Genomic DNA, 27,078 nt, shown 5'->3' with positions numbered 1-27,078 from the left:
GCATAGTATCCTACGCGGACGACACCCAGCTCATCCTCTTCCTTGCGAAGGAACCCGACACCATCAGACTCAGCTTCCAGGAAGGAATGAAGGACGTCACATCCTGGATGAGCAGCAGCTGTCTGAAGCTCAACTCGGAAAAGACAGAAGTCCTTGCCCTAGGACCCATCCCCTCAGCATGGGACACCTCAAGGTGGCCCATCGCCCTTGGCAACCCCCCACTCCCACGGACCACACCGAGAACCTTGTTATTATACTAGACTCCTCCCTCACCATGACCTGACTGATCAACGCCGTCTCCTCCACGTGCTTCAACACCCTCTGCATCCTTCGCAAGACCTTCAAGTGGATCCCCCCGACTCCAGAAAGACCGTCACCCATGCACTCATAACAAGCAGACTGGACTATGGTAACACCCTCTATGCCGGAATCAACATTTCCCTACTCCGTAAACTCCACAGCATCCAGAACACAGTGGCCAAAACTCGTCCTCTGCATCCCATGGCTTGAACACATTACCCAGCACCCACGAAATCTCCGCTGGCTCCCCATCGAGAAGAGTAGCCTTCAAGCTACTCACTCATGTCCATAAATCCCATCACAACATCGGACATCAATACCTCAACGAAAGAGTCTCCTTCCATGTACCCAAGAGAAACCTCTGCTCCGCTGACCTCGCCGAAAACCCCTGTATTCACAGAGCCAGAGTGGGTGGAATAGCCTATGCCTACATCGCGGCAAAGACCTGGAACAAGCTCCCGCTCAAGATCAGACGTTCCCCCACTCTGCACACCTTCCGGAAGAGCCTAAAGACTTGGATCTTCAGCTGAATCAGAGCTGCACATGCCCCCAGCGTCTTGAGACCCTCATGGGTGAGTAGCAAGCTTCACAAATCCCTGATTTATTGATTGATTGATTGATTGATTGATTGATTGATTGATTGATTGATTGATTGATTGATTGATTGATTGATTGATTGATTGATTGAACATGGATGTAGATACCTCACTTCCACCATTAACAATGTTCTCTATTTCTCCACAGGTCAATCTGCCAGTGCACCTGCACAGAGGTTGGAAATCTGAACAGAGTTCCTCTCCACCCCAGGACCAAGCCCTCAGTGATGACAGCACTCCTGAAGAGGTGGACGTGGATGATGGTCCTGGTGCATCTGGTTAGCCTGGGCAGACGCCAACAGTAGGGCTCACTGTGACCACAACAACACCTCCCACCACAGCTGCAATATCTCAACCAACCACTGCCCCCCCAACCTGTGCACCTGGCACAGTCAGTCGCATCCTGTGCTCCCAGTTCTGGATTCTCAGATGGCTAACACAAACCCCAGTTACAGAGGAACCAGGACCCAGTGTGAGGGTGCAGTCTGTGCCAAGGGCACAGGGCCATGGGGTAAGTGTAGTAGGAGGGTAACTGTGGGCCCGCAGAGTGAGCCCACTGAGGCCACAGACACCCAGGCTGCCATCACCTAAGTCCTGCGAGGGCTCCCAAAGTGTCATGGGCCAGGTATTGCCAAAAGGAACACATACCAGAAGGTTGCTGCCATTCACACATCAGCACTGAGGTGGCCAGCATCTGCACAGGGGTGGCAAGCATCTGCACCGAGGCAACCTCCCTGGTTGGGGTGCTGCAGGACATCAATACCACCCTCTTCAGGGATTTTCCACTAGCATCTTCCTGTGGTCCAAGTACATCCGCATCATCAACATCTGCCACAGCCACAGGAAGGGATGCCCTGTCGGAGGATGACGACACACATGCATGCACCTCTGTTTGGCAGCCCTAGATCCCCCCTCTGTCAAAGGGAGGGGATGTTCAAACAAAAGTCCAAGAGCTCAGGATGGCAAGACACCCACTACCGCCATGAAGAAACTTTGCCCTTAATGTCCTCCTCACTTTTACATATCTGATTGGAGGAGTATGTTGGACTTTGGACTCGTGACAATTTGGGCTCTATAACAATGGTTTCATGACTGAAGACTTCACATATTTGTTGTCACTCTAATTTTAAGTTGATTTCTTGGCCTTGATCACTTAATTAAAAACACACGTCACTAAAGCATTGTCACCTGTTGTAATTCTCACATATAACATGGTGAATGTACTACCATGTGAACTTTGCAATGTCAAAAATTGAATGTAAACAATGTTCAACTCAGGATCACTACCATGTCACAACAACACATATATCCAAAGGCTGTGCTTACAACATCTTTATTCTTGTGTTCAAATCATAGGCTAGCATGGTTTCAGACACATAGCAAATAAGACATGACTCAGTTATTCTGGGTCAGTGATCACATATTCACTAGCAGACTTTCACAACTTGGAAGGATGGGATGCATCTGATAATATCCCACAAAATGGGTCACAATACATTAGGTCTACAATATCAGATGGGGCCACATTGCCTACCTCACAAAAGGAATCCCACATCAAATGAACAAATAAACAGGCTTATGTCAGTACATCAGTTTTCAGGGTCATTGCAATCCAGTGTTGCTTGCGTCTGGTGGAATGCCACAAACAAATGTCAGTGATGTCCTACAAGCACTTTGGCAGACAAAGAGGAGACACATCAACAGCTGCATCCAGTTCATACACAATGTGGAATTATCCAATGTGAAGGCAAAATTGCATAAATTGGACACAACACAACATTGTATTGGATCGCATGATGGCACACATATTGCATGAGGATCAACGCATCACATGGAACAAGCACAATGGAAGCCAGGTAACTTCCATCCTATTGCTGTGCAAGCTGTCTTGATACCAACTTTCAACACTAAAACTCTATGTCAAACATTCCAAGGACCAATCCATGTCCACTTCAACGTCTGAACAGCATCATATACCTGCTAATGTCACAACTCTGAAATGTCCAAATGAAGATGACATGGTAAAGGTACCTAAAACAGACCAACACAGAGAGATTACAAAAACATACCAAGGACACATATCACATTGTCAACTTCTAGAGAACGCAGTCCAAAACAACATGTATAGCTCAACAAAGCTACACTTACAGTGCATACACCTTTCCCCAGATATTTACAGACATATATATTCCTAGTATGTAGCATTAACATCCTCCCCACAACATCATTACAGGAGTTGCAATAATAGTCAAAGTCATTACATTTCACACAATACTCAGGAGAAGTAGTTTTGGATGAGATCCTGATGCAAGTCAGCTGCTTCCTCTTCACCACTATCTTCATCTCAATTTGGAATTTCAGGGTCCCCACCTGGTGGGTCTTCATGGCCTGCATCCTCACAATGTGAGATATGTTACATCGCAGGGCGTATGCAGCCTTGACAGTGATCTTACACACCTTCCCATGTGAGTAGAGGAGGGCTCCCCCAGTCCGGTCCAGACATCTGAAACTGGCGCCCAAAAGCCCGCTCCACTAGCCTCTGTGTTTTTGAATGGGCCTCATTGAAGCGGACTTCCCCTTGCGTTGTAGGATTCCTCATGGGTGCCAACAACGATGGCTGGTTGGAATACAATGAGTATCTTAAATAGAATATATATAGAAAGGCAACATTCAGTTACACACTTTCTGATCACACTACCTGACATTTCCCACACAAAGTTATGACAGATCACACTTACTTACATCCCTAGCCCTCTCCGAAGTAGTTGTGATGGGGTATGGTGCTGTTCCGCAGCATAAAGGAATCATGTGCAGATCTTGGGAACCGGGCACATATGTCTGAGATGTACAAATCTGGTAAGCAGACAACTTGCACGTTGATAGAATGGAAGTGCTTCCTATTCCGGTAGACTTGCTCCTTGTTGTGTGGTGGTACTAAGGCAATATGGATGCCATCAATAGATCCAATTACATGTGGAAGGTGACCAAATACTTAGAAATCCATCTGCACAGTGCCTAAATGCTCATGTCTGGGGAACTGGATGTAGCTGCCCACGTGTCTCAAAGGTGCTGCTAGCACCTCTGTGAGGACACGACTAAACACAGTTTGTGCAATTCCACCAGAAATAGCAACAGTGAATTGAAATGAGCCTGTGAACAAAAAATGCAAAACTGACATGAGTTTAACAAGTGGTGGTATTGATGTAGGATTATTGAGATGCGTTAGGAGGTCAGGCTCCAACTGATGACAGGTTCAGGATTATTTGCTGATTCAAATGGAACTTCTGGACCATATGTCGTTCTCACATGATGTGTAGGTCTGGAAATGGGCATTACACTGGCAACTGGAATCTCCTCCCTCTACCAGGGTACCTATGTGAGGAGTAACACAACATTTTATTTTGGTCACACTGTGCAGAGTAACATATGTGAAGAGCAAAGCAAAAACAATGTGTCATGAAGCAGTACACATTTTAAAACATCGTTGTCAAATCCTGAACATCCACCTGTCGTTCCCTAGGTGGCCTTCACAGGTCTGCAACAGAACTGTGCACATCATCAAGAGAATTTAAATTGCCACTATATTGAGTGGAGCATAACATTTATTACCGCCAACAACGCTGTACAATGCACCACACACATTTTGCATATTTAAATTTTTCCTAACGGCTAACATGGTGGATGCCTGATCTCACCAATAGGACATGTCGAAGGTAGGCCGCCGGCGGAAGTTAACTGCGTGGTGGGCAATCACATGCACAGTCATACGCTAACGTTGCGCATAGTAATGCTCGAGGCCCAATAGTTATGTGCGTTGATGCGTATGTGTATGCAACGGTTGGAAAAAGTCTCACTTGTCTGCTGACACTGCTGCAATCAACACCTCCTCCATTTTAGCGGCTGTTTGCCATTTTGGCAGAAATCATGGCATGAACTACAGGGGAGAGTACCCTCACGCTAGAGGAGCTGGATACCCTGGTAGATGAGGTCCTTCCCCTGTATTCTCAGCTCTATGGCACACCAATACTCTCCATTTCACTGCTTCCGTTCTATTCCCAAAGGCTACAATGTGCCTCTGAGTGTGAGAGTGTAAGCATTATGCTGCTTGCATACATTGGGTGACCCCTACATAGGGCACACATGTAATTTATTTATTTTATTTATTTAGCTTGTATAGCGCACAGATACCCCAACGGGGTGTCCCGGCGCTTGTGTGAGAACATGTACAATGCTAGCTGTGAAGTGAAGATTTAGCAGAATAGAAAAGTTTTCAGGGCTCTCCGAAAGGGAGGTTCGTCACGAATGCTCCTAATGTACAAGGGTAGGTTGTTCCAGTGGGAGGCAGTGCAAACTTGGAACGTTTTCCCCCCAGATCGAGCCTTTTTAGCCCTCGGGGTAAAAAGAAGATGTTGAGAGCTCGATCGGAGTGAGCGAGCGTTACTGTAAGGGCGGAGGCATGAGGACAGATGAGCAGAACCCTTCCTGTTGATAGCACGGTGGGCAAGGGTGAGGGCCTTAAATTCCGACCTTTTATGTACTGGGAGCCAATGCAGCCTGAGGCGGTAGGGGGTAATGTGTTCTCTAAGGGGGAGACCACAAACCAGACGGACTGCGGCATTTTGAACTGTTTGCAAACGCCTCTGGAGACCTTTGGATAGTCCCAGATAGAGGCCATTGGCATAGTCGAGATGGGAGGTGATTAGCGCCTGCACAATTGTTTTTCTGGTTTGGTTAGGGATGAAGTTGATGAATTTTTTCATCATCCTCATTTTAGAAAAGCAGGCCGCAGATACAGATTGAATCTGCTTCTTGAAAGAGAGATCACTATCCCAAATGACTCCTAAGTTTTTGACGGAGTCCTTAGGCAAAGGAGGGGCACTCAAGTCTAGAGGCCACCACAGAGTAGAATCCAGTGGAGAGGGCTGGTGAAAAAATATTACTTCGGTTTTGCCAGCATTAAGCCGGAGGCAGTTGTTATCCATCCAGGTGGCAATGTTCCGAAGGCAATTTTTTAGTGGGTCAAAGGTAGACTCAGACGGGGAATCATACGGGAAAAGAAGCTGTATATCATCCGCATAAGATGTGGCCTGTATTCCAGATTGGGAGATGATCTCGGCCAGCGGGGAAAAATATACGTTAAACAAAAGAGGGCTTAATGAAGAGCCCTGAGGGACGCCCCACTTAAGGGGACGACTGCATGAAGTGAAGGGGGGAGTGAATACAGCCTGAGTCCGATTAGACAAAAAGGAGGCAAGCCATTCCAAGGCCTTGCCCTGAACACCTTTTGCCTGAAGTCGGTCGAGGAGGATAGGGTGAGAGACGGTGTCGAATGCTGCAGACAAGTCTAGCAGCACCAACACCGCTCTAGAGCCCTCGTCAACTTTCCACCTGATAGCGTCCGCCATCTCCAGGAGGGCAGATTCGGTGCTGTGACCCGACCTGAAACCATGCTGGGAGATGTGGAAGGCGCCGCTCCTCTCAAAGAAACCAGCCAATTGGCCATATACAAGTTTCTCCAACACTTTGGCCGGGGCAGGAAGCAAGGAGATGGGGCGATAATTCGCTGGTTCAGAGGGGTCTGCGGTTGCCTTTTTGATGATTGGAACCAGTCTAGCATGTTTCCAAGAGTCTGGAAAGATACCTGACAGAAGAGAATCATTCCAGATTTCGTTCAGTAAAGGATTGAGCAGAGGAGCAAGGGATTTGTACTGCTTCGCTGGCCACGGGTCGAGGGGGGAGCCAGATTTGCACTTGAGTAATTCTGCCAGAGACTGCTCTAAAGAGATCGCCTCAAATTTGGAAAAAACCTTATCCGGATTGGAGCTGGTTAAAACTGCTGTCAGTTGAGGAGGGGTGATGTTACTGGGAAAGGAGTTCTGAATGAGAGCGATCTTGTCTTCAAAATAGCTCGAAAGATTGTCGCAGAGGGCCTGGGAGACCAGTGGTTGGCGCTTAAGGGCCATGGGGTCGGTAAAGGCTCTGACCGTGTCAAAAATGACTCTAGATGAACCCTTAGCCCGGGTGATTTTCTCCTCAAGGTGTGATCTTTTATGATCAATGATTTTCCTTCTGTACTCCTTAAGGGAGGTTTTGTATTTGGATCTACTATCAGGTGAATAAGATCGCCTCCAATTTCTCTCCAGCCTCTTGCAGATTGATTTGTGTAGCCGCAATTCCTCAGAATACCAGGGTGCCGAGGGAGAGGTACGAAGGGATTTAATGGGTCTCATAGGAGCTAAAAGATCCAGAGCCGAAGTGACCCAATGATTGAAACTGGCCACGCGAGAGTCCAGATCGTAGGCCTCCCCTGGGGAGGTCATGGAGAGATGAGGGCCTAGACTCTCAAGAGAGATTCTCCTCCAATTCCGCCCCTTGGTGTTGGGCTGAGGTCTGGAGCGATCCACCATGCGGGAGGAAATGGAGAAAGGGATTAAAAAATGGTCCGACCAGACGACAGGGGTGGGCTTACCTAAAGTAGTGTCAGTAAGATTGGTACAGATCAAGTCCAGAGTGTGTCCACCCTTATGTGTGGGGCCGAAGACAATTTGCTTTAGGCCACCATCAGATAAGGTTGACAAAAAGTTGGAGGCATTGGGTTCATTGATGTTGTCAGCGTGCAGATTAAAATCACCCAAAAGGGTGAAATTGGCATAGCGGAAAGATGCCTGTAAAGCGAAATCTAAGAGTGCCGGAAGATAGGAGATTTTAGATTTAGGGGGACGGTAAACCAATAAGCCTGAGTAGGTAAAGTTAGCGGCCAGTTTAATGCAGAAAGGTAAGGCCTCAATGCACTCTATTTGAGTGTATGGGAAGGAGGAGATCGACCAAATAGATCTGTATATAATGGCCACTCCTCCACCAGGGTGGGAATTCTGCCTGTTAGCACACAGAATTTTGTAGTCGGGAGGTATAGCAAGACAGAGAGCGGGATTGGTGTCATCTCCCAACCAAGTTTCCGTAAGGAAAAGGATGTCCCACCTATTATCCTCGAGTGATTGGGCTATGTCTAACGAATGTTTTGCTAGCGAGCGACAGTTAATAAGTCCTGCTTTGATAGAAGTATTCCTGCCGGACACAGGTTGACGGTGTACGGGCTGACGAAAATGGCAAGCGGGGTGAGAAGTATCATCTGTATGCCGTACACAGCAGGGTTTGAAAACAAGGGATGGCGAATCATCCGACAGTGCTTGGAGTGCCTGTGACCAAGTGCATGCCTTTGAGTTAAGGCCTAAAAGAGTTTCCTTGTTGTAGGTGATGGGATTGAGGAACTCCGGCGGCAAGGGGATAGAACATGGCGTGGCCGCGTCCGAGACGCGGACGGGCGCAGACGGGCAGGACTCTGGCACAACTCCGGCGCGAGTCAGGCGCGCCCGCTGAGCGCGTTCGCTGCGCGAAGTCATGCCCTTCCCCTTTTATGCGCGACTAGAGCGCTCCGGGTCCGATCCACCCCCAAGATGGCCGCCACGCTTCTAAGCCCCGGGACCAACTCCACAGCGTCACTAGTCAGCTGCAAGTGAGTGGGCGCCGGGCAGCGGGACACGGGAATACACCAAGGTAAGGAGATCTGCCTGGTGCAAAGATGCTAGCAAAAGTTAAAACTTAAAAAGTTAAAAAGCCAAGTCGGCTAAATGTGCAAATAATCGCTATAGCAGCAAAACACAATACAGCAACAGCAGAGCACACAGCCTCCCGGCTTCCGCCTCAGGAGGAGTACACGCAATCACACAGACTGGCGCGTGGGATCTGGGCCCCCTTTATGCGTAATGGATTATGGGGCCCTAGACTTTGTGGAGAGAATGCATCCATTGTGATTTCGACTTGTGTTACATACATATCTCCATGCAGGACTCCAGTTCATCGTAGTTACAATGAGTTCTCAAATCACATCATGAAATATGTGCATTGTAATGTATAGGCTTCACACCATGAGCCATGTCTGTATACTGTTAGAAGCATTTGAGGATGATGATAGACATGTGTACCATCTCAATGATCACTCAGCCCACATCAGACTTTGTAAAACAGTTGTCTGGGAGGTAGCTATAACTCACAGACCCCTTCAGAGTGCCAAACAACCATATGTTTGCATATGGAATGGCCGGAAGTTTGAATTTTCAGTACTGAATTTGTGGAAATGTGAGGTTTAAATGGGATAAGCAGCCTCAGCCCGCAGAGAGCAAGGCCTGACATTGATATATGGGCAGTCTGGGCCATAACCCAGCCTGTTCCAGAGTTACTGTGGCAGGAGAACTGATGCATAGAGACCTGCTGATCCATGGATGTTCACAGAAAGAGTTATCTTTACCACTAGTAGCCCTGATAGCTGTTATATGGAGAATATGTGGCATGGTGACTGAGGTGACCACCTGAACTGATACTTCTTTCCATTGACCCACAGTGTCAATGTGTATCTGTCACTAATGACTGTCCCCTTACTCACGCATCTGTTGATATTTTTCCAAGTGCTGTTTCCACTGTACAGGCCGATTGCACATCTGAGACATGAACAGTGTAGATAGTGGGTTACTTTTGAAGAGATTTAGAAATGTGAATAATCTACTTGGCGACAATGTTCCCTATTACACGACACATACAATGGTATGTTGATTGTCATCCCTGTTACAGTGCTTCAAATGGCAAAAGCGGTGTCATGTGATGGCTGTACAAATAACACAAACTTATGTTGACTTACTAGGATACTCAAACAAGTCATCCACATATCCACACAGCCCCCAGAAATGTAGCTCTCAGTGTCACACATACCAGCCCTGACCATGTGACCTTAGGTTTAGGATGTTGTGTATGCTATGGTACTTGCCTCCGTGGACCATATGCATCGATGCAATAGGCCTGCTGGAAAGGTGTCTGTACAGTCATGCACAGGTAGTTTACCCTTCAGAAGGTCCAGATGGTGTGTTATGTGTTATGGTACCTCACATTACATTCCATGTAGGATGGGCCTGGCCTACATCGGCTGGCTCAATCAGTGTAGATCATGATCAGGTTTGAGGTTAGTCATCAGATGACCACAAAATGTGTATCCATGCTTTAGTTGTGCATTGCATGTGACATGGACACATGTAATATGTTGACTCTTGATGAAGACTTCTGATAGATGTCAATGTAATGTGTATCAAGCAGACAGTTATCCTCAAACTTCCATTTCCAATCTGTTTCTACATCTATTGCATTCATACAGGTCAACGCTCATCAGAAGGAAGCCATTGGAAGGGCCATCGCCTGGAAGGTGCATACCCTGGGGGTCTACATCCGGCTTAGTGCCCACTGCAGGAAGAGGTGGGAAGACCTGTGGTGCTGGACCCAGAAGATCGTGGGCGTCCAGTGGGGAAGTCCTCCCCCACAGGCAAAGGGCGGGCACCGGACCGTAACCCCCTTATGGCCAGTATACTGCCAGTGGCCTACCCAGACCTTGATGGGCAGTTGAGGGCCCAACAGCAGCGACAAGGGGGTGAGCCCTGGCCGGAGTCATACATGTCAAATTGAAAGCTTTGAGTGTTACAGACAGGCAGTTCACCAACCATATTGGTGGTGGCCCATGTCCCCCACACAAGATGAGTCATTGTTTGTGGAAGTGTGGAAGTAGGTGCATGCTGCTGTGTTGTGCCTATTTTCATTCTGACCTGGAAGACAGCAGAGTCCTGTCCACATCCAATTCTCTCCTTTTGAGCATACATCTGGCTGAGTGAAGTGAGTAATCATCTAATTTTCTCAGTAAATCTATGTGACAATAGTATCGCTCAGGCAACTGGTCTTGCTTGTGTGAGGAGTGATGTACCCTCACTACTGTCTCTCATGTGATGTTGGCCCTATTGCATGTGACATGACATAGAGTTCACAGTGCATGCAGTGACTGTACAACAATTCCTATTGGTAAGTACTGGTCATATAGTAAAATAAGAGTGCAAACATTAATGGTATCATCAGCATAAGTGCCTACGTATTTGCCAGTGTGCATTTGCCAGTTGACGGTTCATCTACAATTGTGTTGGAAAGTAGGATCTGCTTTTATGGTTACCCCCCCCCCTTTTTGCCCTGATGCTATGCTGCTTCTGACTAGTATGACTGGGATCCTGCTAATCAGGGCCCCAGTCTCTCTGCTTTCTCCCCTAAATTGTTATCGTAAGTACTTAGGTACATCCCAGATTGGAAACTAGGGTACCCTTATAAGTCCCTAGTATATAGTACTAAGGCACCCAGGGCATAGGTACCCCAGGGGTCTCTCATGGGCTGAAACATGCATTATGCCACCCATGAGGGACCACTCAAACTCCAACTACAGGCCTGCCTTTGCAGCCTGGGAAAGCTGATGCTAGCACCACTTATGAAAGATATAGGGTTGCCTATGTCTAAGGTCACTGCCCTTAAAACCTATAAGTCAGCCCTAAAGCAGGCCTTTCCAATTCTGAAGACAGTATGCTCAGTTCTAAGTGTGAGGGTGCCCCTGCATGAGCAGAACACCCCTACAGCCTATGGAGTCCATTCTCCCAGGTTGTAAATGAGACAGCCATATAACATATAGAGGGGCACCGCGTCTCTACGCAATGACCATATGAAAACTGGATGTAACAAACCCGATCATGTTTGGTATCAAACATGTTGGAATCATACTACAAACCGTAAATAGTGTGGGAGGTAGGATTCCAAGCACTGTAAAGGCCTTCCGTTCGGTCCTCAGTGGTTCCCATACCAGTCATCTAGACCCGGACAGCATAACATGGATGCTGCCGACCATAGACACTATTCTGCCCTCCTGCTGCTGAGCCAAGCTTGAGCAGGGGAAGGCAGAACAATAGGTATCCTGTCACAGGGCGGTGTGACCACCTCCCAGACAGGGTTTAGTATATTTGGGCCGGTTGGGAGCTCTTGCTAGCATCACTCAGTCTGCTTCAGGACGAGGGGCACATTTGGTGACCTCCATGCATAGCACAGTTAAAATCAGCTCAGGGAGCCATTGGCTCCCGCTCTGGTGCGAAACTGGACAAAGGACATGGGAGTATCCTCCCCATTGTCAAACCCCTCCCCTGGAAGGGAACCAGAAATCATCCCAACCCTTTCCTTAGGGTACTTAAGGGCTTACCTGAGGGTGGGTCCCTAGATTTGTCATGGGACATGATTCATCTCAGACACCACTTCAACTTCGTCCATCTGGGCACCCTAGACTTCGCTTGACTTCGCTCTTGGCATCAAGGCTGCAACCGGGAAGATTCCTGCCGCTCCTGATCTCTTCGCCCTGCTCGTCTGCTGCAATGTCCGTACCTGTGCTCCATACAGGAATCCTTCCAAGGCTTGTGGGCATCCAAGACAACTGAAGGAATCTCCCTTGAAGTGAAGAAGTCACTTACCTGTATCTGCAGGCACCGCAACTAAGCTGACCGGTCTGCTGATCCTGGGCTCCCACAGACTCTGAAAGGTTCAGAAACACAGGTTGTGGTTCTTCACATCCCTCGAGGCCTGCCCTCTCCTCTCACCAAGTTTGAGGCCAGTATCCCTCATCGGAGCCGCAGGAACCGAACCCCTGTGCACCGCGTCGACTTGCCATTGCAAAGGCTTGTTGGCTTTCTTCCATAGAGATCTTTTGGCTCCAAGTAGCCCTAACCTCAAGCATCTCCAGTGACCAGAATCTTTGACCACACCGCATTGTTTGCACCATGGCTCCTGATGAGCTGCTCGAGGTCCTCTTGCGACTCCAGTGCCTCCAGCCTGTGAATCCTGTTGAGGATCATCTTTGAATTCTTTGGGCTCCCCTGATTGCTCGGGCCTGTCCTGACTCCCTTGCTTGTGGTGAGTCACCTGGACCTTGCTGGTCCCGACGCTGCACCTTCTTCACTTTCCACATTGTTTGCAGTTGGCAAGGCTTGTTGGTGCTCCCGACGGACACCGACCCCTCAACTTTCAACATCTGACATAGGACAGCTCGTTAACGGCTCCTGGTCTTCCACAGCAATTCTTGGTCCTCACAGATGCAGCTCCAAGGGCACAGCCATCTCTCCTGCAACATCCGACATCGGTGGACATTCGTCTTCCAGACCTCCTGGTCACCCCTGAGTGATGTAGACTTTGTGCCCTCTGCTTGCAGGTACACTTCACCTTCAATCCACTTTGGATTCCACTGGACACTTTTACCTTCCCCAGCAGCGACATCTTCCTGAAGTCCTCCATTGGTTTCGACAGCGGTTTCTGACACCACATCACACCTATACACCTGGCTTCCCTGGTGTAGGTAACGTGGGTACTAGGGTATCCACAGCTGGGGTCGCTGTCCAATCTCCTGTCTTCCACGGGGTTTCTTCAGGGTTCACTAGGAAGGGTCCTCTTTCTTTAAAATTGCAACCGCAACTTACACATTGATTGGTATGGAGAACGCGGTTGTGTTCCGACACTGTACGCAACCTCTGTGGGGCTCCTAGATGCTTATTTCGGCTGGTTCCTTGGGTCCCCAACACTTCTACATGTTCTGGATATATCCTTGAAGCGAGTTGTGGTCAGCATACCACTATTTTAGTATATGGTTTGGTCTCCCCCTGGGGACCACTGTGTATTCTGTGCTACTTATGTGTTTTAATTGCAAAGTATTGTGTGCATTGTGTATAACTCTGGGTAGGAGATATCTGTATGTGTTAGTTAGTGTCTTATAATAAATACATATTTTTATTAAAAAAAACTTGTGTGATTCTTTTTCATTTAATCTATACCTATAAGATTATGTTCTGGTAAAACAAGCTGCTTTACACTCTTTCTGGACTAAGCCTGAATGCTGCTCTCCACTGCTACCACTTAGAGAGCTTTCTATGGTTGTCAAAGACCACAAAATTCGCCATAAGACTTGTCTGGATCAGTGCAAGGTGTCCACTTACATAAGTGTAGCTCATATACTGAGCCACTCTCTCACAAATAGTGTTTCAATGCACTCATTCACTGACTGGTGACATGCAGGAGGGGGTGAGATGTAGAACTGTGAGGATTGTATGTGACTGTCTACACTGATCCTTGCAAGGCAATTTGAGTATGCAATACCAAAGAGTGGTGTGATGTGCCTGCGCATTGGGACTCTAGAGATGCCACATCTTCATGTCAACAACGATCAGGGACGTCAAAAACCTTCAATGGTTCATTGGCTTGTGGATATACAATCGAGGACTGGTGTCAACACCTGTACCAAGCAAGATTGGGGATGTTCATATAACTATATGGAGTGTTGTGCTTTGTGAATTCAAAGTAGTTATCGCCTAAATGTTTGAACCTCAATGTTTTCAGGGAACTTTATTTGTTAAATGTGATACATAGGTAAACTACATGTGTCCAGCTTTCTTTTGACTTTTCAGGTAGTGGATAGATGATGTAATTTGGAGTGCAAAGAGTCATCAGTGTGCAATGAGCATTTGCATGTGCCATGATGTCTGCCACAACAGTAATTGATGGTACATAGGTGTTCAACTTGACCTTCATGACATCATGATGTGTTATGAGTAATAATTTGATTTTGTTTGATTTTGGGCCTTGTGTGAGTACTGTGTAAATCTCTTACTTGGACCCATCTTATTTTTAAAAAACATTTTTTACAGCGTTTTATATAGCGCGAACTTGACCCGAATCGGGTATCAGAGCGCTTTACATAGCACCAGTTGCATTACATGAGGACACTTTTTTTTTTTTGTTAGGCACGGGGAAATTAGGTGATTTGCTCAGAATCCCAGGATGTTCAGCGTCATTGCCGAGACTCTAACCCAGTTCCCCAGATTCGAGGTTGACCGCCCTAGCCGTTAGGTCAACTCCTCTGCTCATCTATTTCCAGTGGTATCGAAGTAGTGCTACGAAAAGATTATACCTCTGGTCTCCTCTCACGCACTTTCTGAATACAACAGCAAACAACACTTCTTTACCAGCTCCTTCAATGCAAGAAGTTACCAAGCCTCCCTGACTTCCTACTGTATGTTTTCACATAATTGTGCTCAATTTATCACTTACTATCACTTACACCCTTTCAATTGTATATTTTTTGACATGTACTACTATTTACAATATCTATGAATGTATTCATATCATTCCTTAAGTTATATTATTACTACCTTGAAGATTTTTGTATATCAATAGTATTCTTAAATTTCCTTTTCTGTTTACTATGTATCGATAAATGATTGCCTGTATGCAGTATTGTTTTTTGTAATTACCTTAATTTCTAAATAAACCTTTACTTGAACTTAAAAATAAGTAGTGCCAAAGTATGCACTAAAATCAGCTATCCTAGTATGGACATAAGGATGGAGTGTAGAGAATTCCATCATTGCATATGGGCCTGTTTGTGGTTATGATATAAGTGGACCAAACTGTTTGTAGGTTATGTAGCATACAGGCATGTGCTAATGCTAAATTTGTAGCCTACGGAGTGAACCATGAAGGTGGTGTGATATGTGGACTTCTTCAATGTTTTCAGTGGATTTGTGATGGTCAGGTGTGGAAACGCAGCTGCAATAAACCCACATTCTATATAATGTCAGATACAAGCAGGACAAGGGGATGAGAAGTGGCCAATGCTGGTGAGGGCAAAGTGGATCACTGCAGTTCCGGATGTAAGACTTCAGACACGAGGGACCCAATGACCAGGAGGTTGTGTGGAGTGCCCCGGAGGACATCAGCCAAAGCTCATCATCATCTGAGTCATCTTCTGGTGGACACTCCAGAGTGGTGGCAGACCCGACTGGATTAGTTTGACCTTCATCCTTCTCCGCCACCCCCAGCTCCATCACCACCCTCCCTGTTGTCCCCCCACAAGTTGGCTGCTCCTTCTCCCTAAAGACGTAAGCTGTCTCCTTTGCTCCAGGCACCTCATCCTCAGCCCCTGTTAGCCCCGCTGCCCCAAGTGAGGAGGCTAATGACCTCCTGAGGAGCATCTCTGTGGGTCATACTGCAGTGCTGAATGCCATCCAGGGGCAAAGAACCCAGCTGACCTAGATGGTTGCCTACCTGGAAGGCATTTACACTGCCATGTCTGCCCTACAAACATCTTTTCAGGCTCTGGCCTCCTTCCTCACGGCAGCCCTCAACCCACTCCCCCTCCTGCCTCTTCCCCATCCAGATTCCCAACTCCTATTCCTATACCAAGCACACCCACATCTAAGCAGCACACTACATCAGACACAAGCACCCCATACAAGCACCCCAAACAAACGCAAGACTTAAAAAAAACTCAAACATACATGTGCACAGCAGACGTTCACCTCCCTCACCACCCCCACCACCCCCAACATATTCCTGGCAACACATACAGAGCCCTCCACAGACACACTCATACCCACATACACCATACCAACACACACTGACCCCTCCATAGACACAAGCATACTTGCAGACACCACAACCAACACACACTGATCCCTCCATAGACACAACCAAACCTGCAGACACCACACAAACATACACTGACCCCTCTACTGTCACAACCACACCCACAGACACCACATCAATACACATTGACCCCTCCACAGTCACAACTATACCCGCAGACACCACATCAACACACACTGACCCCTCCACAGACTCAACCATACCTACAGACACCACATCAATACACATTGACCCCTCCACAGGCACAACCATACCCTCAGACACCACACCAACATGCACTGACCCCTCTACAACCATAAATACAGACATCATAGCAGCAGCCACAGACCCCTCCACAACACCCAGCACATCCATATCACTCCCACCCAAAAAAATGCAAACAGACACCAACAAAACACACAGTGCAGACAGCAGACCTAGTTTCTGTGCACTTGTGGTACCACACATATGCACTTTAACGATGTTCTGTATATTACTTATCACTGTTATGGGAATTTGTCCGCACCGCTTGGATACCGTGTTGACAATGCTCCCCTTCCATGAACATATGACGCGTTAGGCAGGTCACACAGAATTTTTCAAAAGAGAGGAGACTCACAAGGAATCTATGGACCATCGCTTTTTCATCACAAATGAAATTACAAGGGGGATTACTGATAACTTTGTTGGGGGATACCTACATGCCAATATACATGTACGACCTACCGAGTAAAATCACAATATACTTAGGATTTGATTTGGGCTACAAATAACAGAATATAGCTCTGAAGAAGTCTTGGGTGATTTCTCATAAAATGAAACACGTGTTGGCTACAGTAACACAATAAAAGAGCCCAGTAGACGAAAGGAATAAAGAAAGAAAAAAAGTTATGAGCATGGGCCAAAATCTATTGTTTATTGTGTTTATTGTGCAATCATTGACTGTCGATTGTAATTTATATATCTCAACCAGCGTGTGCTAGAGATTTGCACAATCATTGTTCGGTTTTTGTAATCAGGTTTGGGCGAGTAGGGTGAATAACATCCCCCTCTTTAATCACTGCACATAAAGACCTTTTACAGACATATAAAAATTGGATAAATATTTTAAGTGTACCCATCCCTGAGCATCATAGCCGCTTAAATCACCGATTCCTATTTACCATACTCATTTCCTTACAAATCTCTCTTGTTTGCACTTCCCCTTACCTATCGCCTTCCAAAGTCCCAAAAACCCCTTCCACACCCAAACCCATCCCTTCCACTTCCCACTCCACCCCCTGGACCAAGCCCAAAAAAAGAAGGAAAAAAATCTTCTAAAGCTAAACCCAGCCCAAAACCCCCCAAACCCAAGAAGTCCCCTCCAGAGGACAAACACACCCCTTCCCAAGTACTATTTTCGAAGTGCCTTCTATGCCCGATGGATTCCCTTTTAGGAGGAGCTTTCCTGGCAGTGTCAGTAAGGGCAAATTTGGTGTCACAGCCTTGTGCTGGCTGTGGCATGAATAACAAAATGGACTGGTCATTGGCCTTTGTTTTTCATCCATGGAATTAAATGTTTCATAGTTTTGAAGAACTTGGTTCTACCATTACTTTTCTAACTCTTTGATATTATTGTATAGTTAGTGATGTGTGCGTACAGTTGTGTTTGTTTCCTCCCTGATTGCTGATCCAGTTGAAGTGGTTAGTATGATGTGCCCTTGGAGCCAGTGCTGGATTACACAGGATAAGGGGTAATGTTGGATGGATATCTATGTGGGATGATATCCAAATAGGGCAGACATCATTGCATTGGGTGACATGTTATGTCGTAAGTATTTCAGCTTGGCCTGGACACTGCCAACATCATTTATGTTGCACTTCTCCCTATGATGTAGGTTGGATATGTGGTTGATGTTTTGAAGTTAAGATATTTGTGTATCCACACATGAAGGGTGTCAACTTGTCATAACTTTGTGGCATTCTGCAAGGACATGTGTCCATTTTGCTGTATGTTACATACAGCTACTTCATCTAGATGTGTGCCACATGCTGTTAGTGCTGTCTTTGCTTTCATAAGTTGTACTTACACATTGCCTCACAGGCATGGTACTTGGTTCTGTTATTAGTTGTCCCTGAGATACTTCAGTTCCCAGTCCAGTGCACATGGAGTTTGTTAGACATGTGCAAAATGTACTGTGCCCCGGTGTCCCAGCATTTTAGGGTTTCCCTGATAGAAGCATAGCTATCCTACAGACAGTGTTTTCATTGTGCCCTTAGAATGGTTCTCACACTGATTATATGTAATCCCATTGACTGACATTGGCTTTTCATGCGGGTGATGTGTGAGAGTCCAATACAGAGTTGTAGCAGAGGTGTGTTTGACTTTACTGACAGATCCATACAGACGTTTCTTTAACCGCAAAACAGGACCTAGAATGTTTTTAATGTGAGTGTGTCACATTCACCCTAGCATCCTGGTAAGAGATTGAGTGACAAAGCCTCATGGTAGTTGTAGTCACCTCAATCTCAATTTAGCAACACTAGACAAATGCTAACCAGCATGATGAGTGACTTTCAGTAGTGACATGGCAGACAAGTGAGAAGGGGCAAGAGGAGTGTAGTATCTTTGTTAGAGTTGAAGTGACAAGGCCCAATGGAATTTGTAGTCAGTTCAATTTCACTTTAGCAACACTTGAGTAATGGTAACCTGCATGACTTGTGAAGATTGGAAGTGACATGGCAGACACGCGAGAAGGGGTAAAAGGAGTGTAGCATGCTAGTTAGATTTGGAGTGACAAGGTCTGATGGTAGTTGTAGTCAGTTCAATCTCACTTTAGCAACACTTGAGTAATGATAATCTGCATAACTAGTGAAGATCAGTAGTAACAAGGAAACAATTTATAGATATCATGCTGTTGAGGAGGTGCTGTTGTGGAACACTAAATAATGCACACATCACTATCAATGTATATAATTTGCAAACACATGTCCATTTGTTTACAGTGTGCATGTGCAGCACCAATGCTTTGACCTAGGAGAGCATCCTACAGATGCATTTTTGATGATTGTTATGAAACAACCCCAGACAGGGTCCCTATATAGGTTCAAATTACCCCAACTCCCTTGCCTGGTCCATGGCGGGGCATCATTTTACAGTGGAGTCTATGGCAATAGGTAGTTGTATGCCTTACCACTGATTTTGTTTGTGACGGAGTGGGTTTTGAATGTGGTTGAGCAGGTAGAGCAGCGGCAGGCCAAGTCTGATGGGCTCCATGACGGTAGATAAGTAGAGGTGAGCAGAAGTGAGTTTCAGCCTTATATCTCTCCCTTTCCACCATCTCAGATATAGTGGGTGGACAGCCACGGTCACTGTGACTGTAAAGCAACTCGTAATTGGGCGGGCGATTTCACTGCCGGTCCGGGCCTCTCACAGCCTTATAAACCCATTCATCGGTCGGAGTTGTGTCAGATGTTTGGCAGCGGTCTTCGCAAAGCCAATCCACCCAACTCGTAATACAGCAGTCGTACTGCTGAGCTCATCGTGGTTGGACTGCCACCGCCAGTACGGTGGTCCTCGGACCACCAAACTCGTAATAAGACCCTAAATGTTTTTTATTGATGTACAGTCAAATAGACATTTTTGTGTTTTTTTAAACTTACTTGTATCTTGTTTAGCGAAGTTTCGTGGAACCTTTCTCTTCGGCAAGCTTTTTCTTGAAACGTGTGTTTTTTTCTGTTGAAAGAGAATATGTTGTCTTATTTATTGCGCATATAGGGCCATATGTAGGAAGCCCAATACCGGTCGGTAACGGCCGATTTTCGGTAAAAATCACGTTACCGACCGGTATTCAGGCTTTTGGTATGTAGGGACATTTCAGGATTCGGTAATTTACCGAATCGGTAAAATTACCGAATCGGTAATTTTACCGATTCGGTAAATACCGAATCCTGAAATGTGATGTAGGGGGAGTGTGTGGGTGTAGTGTGGATTCGTTATTTACCACCAACTGAAAGTTGGTGGTAAATGACGAATGTCTTAGAAAAAGCATTATTTGGCCCTTAGAAGTGTGCAATGTGGCAGACATACATGCCCTTAGGGCATGTATGTGTGCCATATGTGCATACATGCAGGAATCAGGGGTGCAACAAGGTGTCACTGTGACACCCTGCCACCCTTGATTGTGCTCCCCCCATTACCGAATCGGTATTTACCGATTCGGTAATGGTAACTGGCTTCCCATTGATTCCTATGGGCCTCCTGGCCCATAGGAATCAATGGGAAGCCAGTTACCATTACCGAATCGGTAAATACCGATTCTTAATTACCGACCAATTCCGAATCGGTAATTTTTACCGACTGATTACCTACATAGCATTTACCACTTCATAAATACCGAATCGGTAAAATTAGGTATTTATGAAGTGGTAAATGTTAGGCTACCTACATAAGGCCCATAATATTTTTCATGTTTAAGGATGTTTAAGTTATTTAGAGTTTAACTGTTGCTGTTTTGGTACATTCAAAGCAGTTTTTTTAGATATCCTTAATTTTGTTGTGGTCTTTGATGTGTGCTTGTTGATGGAGTTCAGTTGAAGGTTGAATAATCTGTAGAAAATGATAAATATGAAAAACTGTGTTAGAAGCAGCTTCAGAAGAATTGTTTCTTAAAGTTAAAATTATTTAACTTCCTATTTTAAATAAAGTATTTACTTACTAAGAGAAGTGGATATACAGTTGTATATGTTGTACGGTTCTCTTTTGCAGGGAAGATCCGAAAGAGTTTCCCCTTTTCAAATGTTTGGCATTTTCTGAGCAATTTTTTGGCTTAATTACTGTGGCTTTAATATTGTTTGTTTCATTGAATAAGCTATTGTATTGGTTATAGCTTTGTATAGTTTAATAATACTGGTTGTTTTAGCGTCCTTTAAATAATTTTAGAAATTATCTCCTTAAATAGAAAACAACAATTAGGGGCTTATTACGATATCTGGCGGACATCCGTTGTGGATTGGAAACCCCCCGAACTCAGGTTGGCGGTTCCGATCGCAGTATTTCGCAGTCAGAAGCATCAATTTTTCAGTGGAAACTTGTGCCGCGGCCGAAAAAGGCCCGCAGCACAAGCTTTAATTGATAAATGTTTTTTTTTTTAAAACATCCCTGCGCCGTGTGGCATGAACCTCAGGGTGCCTGCCACACGGTGCAGGTATGAATAGGAGGGCACCATACCTGTCCCCCAGGCCCCAGAGTGAAGGGCCATGAGGGAAGGGGGCCCAGCTTGGGGCTGCCAATGTCACTTTATGACAGCTTGTCAATGTCAGAAAGGCCGACATGGAATGGCTCTTGAAAATCAACATCATACTCCCGACCGCGGAGCTGCTGCCATTAAGGGATTATGAAGTGTTTCTAGCACACTGAGGGGATCCCTGAGCCCTTCGGAAAGCATTGGCTGGTCCTTCCACCTGCTGCCTCCAACCGAAAACATTGTGATGTGTTGTTCGGACCGCAGCTGCAGATGGCGGTTGGACCGCAACCGACAAGATATTGGTTGCGGTCAGACCGCCATCGTAATCGGCCTCCCAATGTTTTTCTATGCTAGTATTATAGATAAGTTATTTGTTTTACTATTATATACATTTATTTTAAGTAAATATATAATATTCTTGTAAATATATATATATATGTGTTGTATGTAAGTGGGATGTAAATATGTGTAATATATAATTTAGAGGAGTTTAATGTTGATATATTATAAATGTATAATTTTGGTGGAGGAAAATATTACATCTTACTTATATATTGTAGTTATTGATATGGGATATAATTTTTGTTGTTTGTTTAAATAATGCGTTTTTTGTATTTTTTACGGCTACTCATTACTTGTTATAAACAATAGTTATGTAGTTGATATTCTTGATTTCGATATTTTGACTTAGTCTATGCTTAGTTATAAGTGACAATATTTTTGTTTCCTATATTTTTGTTTTCAATATATCTATGTGTTTGATATTTTTGACATTGACGTAGATTTTTATTGGTACATTATTAGAGACTTTTTAACTTATGGATAGTGACTTGATGTATTTGTTAACGATATTTAAGTTTTGATAATTTTATATCTCATTATGTGTAGTGTTGATATAATGTCAGTGAAGCCTAGACAGCAATTCTATTGGCAAAAAATATGGAATAATTTGCCTCTAGCACTTCGATTGACATCTGACTGTCCTTGCTTCCTGAAAGCTTTAAAAAAAAAAATCCTTTCTCTTGTCCTTGTCCTTGTCCATGGTTCTGTTCCTATGGCCATTTACAGCTTCAGCTACCTTTTGTTGCGACCATAACACCTAGAAGTTCTTTGCTCTTTTGAGCAATTGTAGTGCTCTACAAATAGTCATACAATATATTACATAACATGCAATGCTTACAGGGCATAAAACCATTCTATAACAGATAGAAAGGTCTAGAATACCACATTTTTGCTGGGAATTTTCCATGTCCGTGATGGAAAATAATACAGTACTTGTCAAAACTGGTGCATATTTTTCAAAGCAATGTGCCTGGTACATAAGAGTTTATATTTCACATCAATAAATGCAGAATTCCAGATTTACATTGTGTTTTTCACCCACCAACGCAGATCAGCTTACCAAAAACTACTTAACAGTTCCAGATTATTGCTGACATAAAATGGTCGGAAGCAGGGCATTCTTAGTGACTGCCACCAGTATTAAAATGCTTAGCCTTTGCAGCTAAGTCCGGGTGCCAACTTAATAAAATTCTGGATAATACTGAATTTGTGGTGGTTTCCCTCTACTAAACTTCTTTAACATACTAACTGGTAGAACAAGTCAGGAGGTTTCTACAGCACCAAGAAACCATTTATGGGTGCAAGTAGCGTTTAGCAAATACTAAACAAACAAAAAAAATGATGAAAGTAGAGTTGTGTGGGTGGCAATATGTGACAAGAATATCTGTGTGTATTTCTTGGTTTGCATTTTGTTGTTGTGGTGATGTGTTGTTTTTGTGCTATTATTTTTGTGTAATATTATGTCATTTTATTGTTGTGTTCTATTCCGGTTGTTGTGTTGTGTTCTGTTTTGACTGTTTTATCATGTTCTTTGTTATGTTAATGCTGGGTTGTTATTTTGGTTTGTGTTAGGTTATTGTTTTGTATTATCTAGTTATTTGAGATATGCCAACATATGCTACTATATTTCTAGTTGCAAGCAGCACTTTGCTATGTCCGGGCCAGACCACTTTGTTCTTAAGCATACAGTCTTTCAGTTATTCCGCAATGTCGAAAAGCTTGGTTAGGCAGGAAGGTCTTATCAGGCTTAAACATTAAAGCCTGGAACTCCCTACCCCTACTTCCTCACTGCACTACAAATCGTATTACTTTTCGTAAATTGTTCAAAAACTCTTAATTGATGATATTATGTACATCAAATCATGTTGTTTGGAAATGTAACATTAATATGTTTTTATTCATGGACATGCAAGTTGCATGGTCCTAAAGTCACAATCTGCACCATGACCATTTTGAAGACGCTTTTGATAATCATACCTGCTACACTCATATTGCTTTTATGGTGACGTGCCATGAAGATGCATGTAATGTTATTGAACCACAGAGCAATCACATTTGCAACGTATAACCTCCATGTAGTTAGATAACCAGACTGTAACCTTCTCATCATTGGAAGCATGAAACCTCTACTATTCAAGATTGCAAGGATTCGTAGCCTCACCCTAGGAAGAAGTTGTAGTCCAAATATGACATTGGTGCTAAAACAAAGGTTGGGTGCATGTGGCACGCATGTGTATGTGCTTGCATTAGACTGTAATGCGGACACAGAATATTTACCAGTAGATAAGATTAATTAAAGCATTCCGTCCATCATTTACTTTGCTCTTCTTTGTGCCTTTGGTTCAAACATACAGCATGCAAATATTGTATCATCAACTCAAATGTGCATGCATGTACAGTATGACTTCAACAATGCAACGTGTTTCACACTTATACATGTGCAAAGAGTCGCCCAGTAAGACGTCTGAAACATTTCAGTATCTAGCTTTAGGCCAACATTTCTGGGGCCTCAAATATATAGTTGCTTGTTGTTAGAACTGACAGCCTTAGGGTGGTCTTCCTCCAAACATTCTGTCTGTTTTGCCTCACTTTTTGCTGATCTGTTTGTGTTGGCCTTAGGCCCCTGAGCACTTCTAACCAATGCTGAAGTGCACGTCCTCACGCCCCTAAACATGGTTAACATTGGTTTACCCACAATTGGCATATTTAATTTACTTATAAATCCATAGTAAAGTGCACTATATGTGCCCAGGGCCTGTGAAATATTGCTACTAGTGAGCCTGCAGCATTGATAGTGTCACCCACTTATGTTGCACTTTAAACATGTCTCAGGCCTGCCACTGCAGAGCCAGTGTGTGCAGTTTTACTGCCATGTCAACTTGGCATTTAAAACCCCTTGCCAAGCTTTAAACTCCCCTTTTATTACATATAAGTCATCCCGAAAGAAAGCCCTATGTAGTCCATAGGGCAGTGTGCTGTGTAACTAAAAGGTAGGACATGTACTTTTAAGTTTTACATGTCCTGGTAGTGAAAGATCTCCCAATTCATGTTTCACTACTGAGAGGTCTACGTTTCCAATAGATTAACATTGGGGATTTCCTATTACATCTAATAGGTATAATTCCTGATTGAGGGAGAGTATATCAGTCATGTTTGGTACCTAAGAATTTGTAATAATAAATACACTTTACTGGTAAAGTTAGATTTATGATTACAACTTTAAAAATGCCACTTTTAGAACATTGTCCTTTCTGCTGTTAAGCCCTGTGTGCTTGCTGCCTGTCTCCAATACATGTCTGGGGTGGGTGACTGCTGAGCCTTGTGCATTCCTTCTAGACAGCCACACACAAAGGGAACCTAGGTGTGACTGATGGGCCATAAACATCCTAATGGGCCATCCTGGGCAGAATGGAAAGGAAGAGCTGAGTACAACCTCACACTTACACCTAAAAGGTCAGTGTCCTGTCTCCACACAAAGGTCTGCTTAATCCCGTGTAGTGAGTCTGGAGCCAGGACAGGAAGGAGGAACCTCTTGGCACTTCAAAGCACCTCTTTGAAATCTCAACCACTTCAAAGGCACAACTGGGTGTAAGAACTAGACTTCTGACCCTATCAATTCAGTACACTTATGGGCCTGTGGCTACTATGTCAGGAAGAAGGACTGTTATGCTACTGTAGGACCTTCACTCTGCTGAACTGCTCTGGTAGAACTGCTTTTCTGCTGTGCTGACCTGCCTGCTGCTCTTTCTGCCTGGGTGAGAAGGACTGGACATGCACCACTTCAACCCAGAGGGACTCCAAGGGCTTATCTGCTTGCCTCCTGTTCTGAAGTCTCAGGGATATCAAAGAATTCCATCAACCCTGTGCAGTATTTTCAAAATCCACACATCGCTGTTGTTGCGTCGGTCGGAACAGATGCATCTCATTCGGTTCCGACGTATCGCCTGCTTTGAGGGCATAGCTCCACCAGCTGTGCAGCTCAACGACAACGCATCGGCTACATCCAGTGCTGCTCGGCGATGACGCAACTCCGAGTACGCAGCTGGACGATGACACATCACTTACGGATCCTAATGATCGGAACCGGTGCATCACCTCCCTGCACCTCGCATCTCACCCTCTACATCAATGCATCCTCCAACCAAGGTACTTTTTCAGCAGGAAAAGGTGGGTCCTTGGATCTGACCCGTGCTCAATCGTGGTCGGCCTGAACTTTTGGATTGGACTCGGTCAAGCATCACTAGATAGACCCGGTTGGCGCTTTATGCTTTTTAAGCACTATATGTGCAGATATTCTTTAAAAATTCATAACTGCGGTGCTACTTATTGGATTTCTGTTGTTTTGGTCTTGTTACGTTCAATAAATTAAGCTCTGGTTTTCTGCCAAGGTGTGGTATCTTTTTATGAGGGGTATTTTCACAGTTGTTATGTTTTAAGTGTTGTACGGATACTTTAAATATTGCCTCTTAAGTTAAGCCTGACTGCTCGGTGCCAAGCTACCAGAGGGTGAGCACAGGTTAATTTAACGTATGTGTCTGATTTTCCCTGACTAGGACTGTGGTTCCTGCTTGGACAGGGTGCATAACTCTGCCAACCAGAAACCACAATTTCTAACAGCTGTGTATTAGTTTAAATTGGATAGTAATTAAAATAATTAAACTCTACACCTTGCTGGTGTACATGAGGTATCTTTGAAATAGAGTGAGGAGGGAGCACACTTCAGCTAGATTCCCACTACAGAGTACCACTGGGTGACATCCTTTCATTAATTATATTTTCCAGCAGCTGATCTGGAATTCCATGCAATGGAGGGCATTTGACCAGGATCTCCTCCCCAATGATCCAAATATCTGCAGCATGCAATTGGATCCCCACCACTGTATCTCTCCAGCAGCAGGGTTTAGCATTCTTTGGTGGTTGGTTTGCAGCAGTGGTAAGATTGGTAAGGGTATGGAAAGTATGAAGTTAGTGGAAATAGTTACTACAATTGATTTCGGGGTGGTGATTGGCTTTGATTTGAAGAGTATGCTCAGGCGACTTTCTTTCTGTGTGACCTGGAGCAGCTCCTTGGGCTGCAGATACTACAAATGGTATAATACCAGCCCCAATCATTACCCACAATTTAATTTTGTCACTACTTAAACTGAGGATATCAACCTTATCCAGTGCCACACATGGTCCAGAAACTTTGTGATGTTAAGTTGTAATGCATACATTCCTGAAGTCGTGCAACTTCTTTCCCTGGTCGAATTTCATTGTGCTACATGAACTTT

The sequence above is a fragment of the Triturus cristatus genome, chromosome 4_1 (assembly GCF_964204655.1).
Source record: "Triturus cristatus chromosome 4_1, aTriCri1.1, whole genome shotgun sequence".
Lineage (NCBI taxonomy): Eukaryota > Metazoa > Chordata > Amphibia > Caudata > Salamandridae > Triturus > Triturus cristatus.
The sequence above is the reverse complement of the archived record's forward strand: the minus strand, read 5'-3'. Positions refer to the sequence as shown.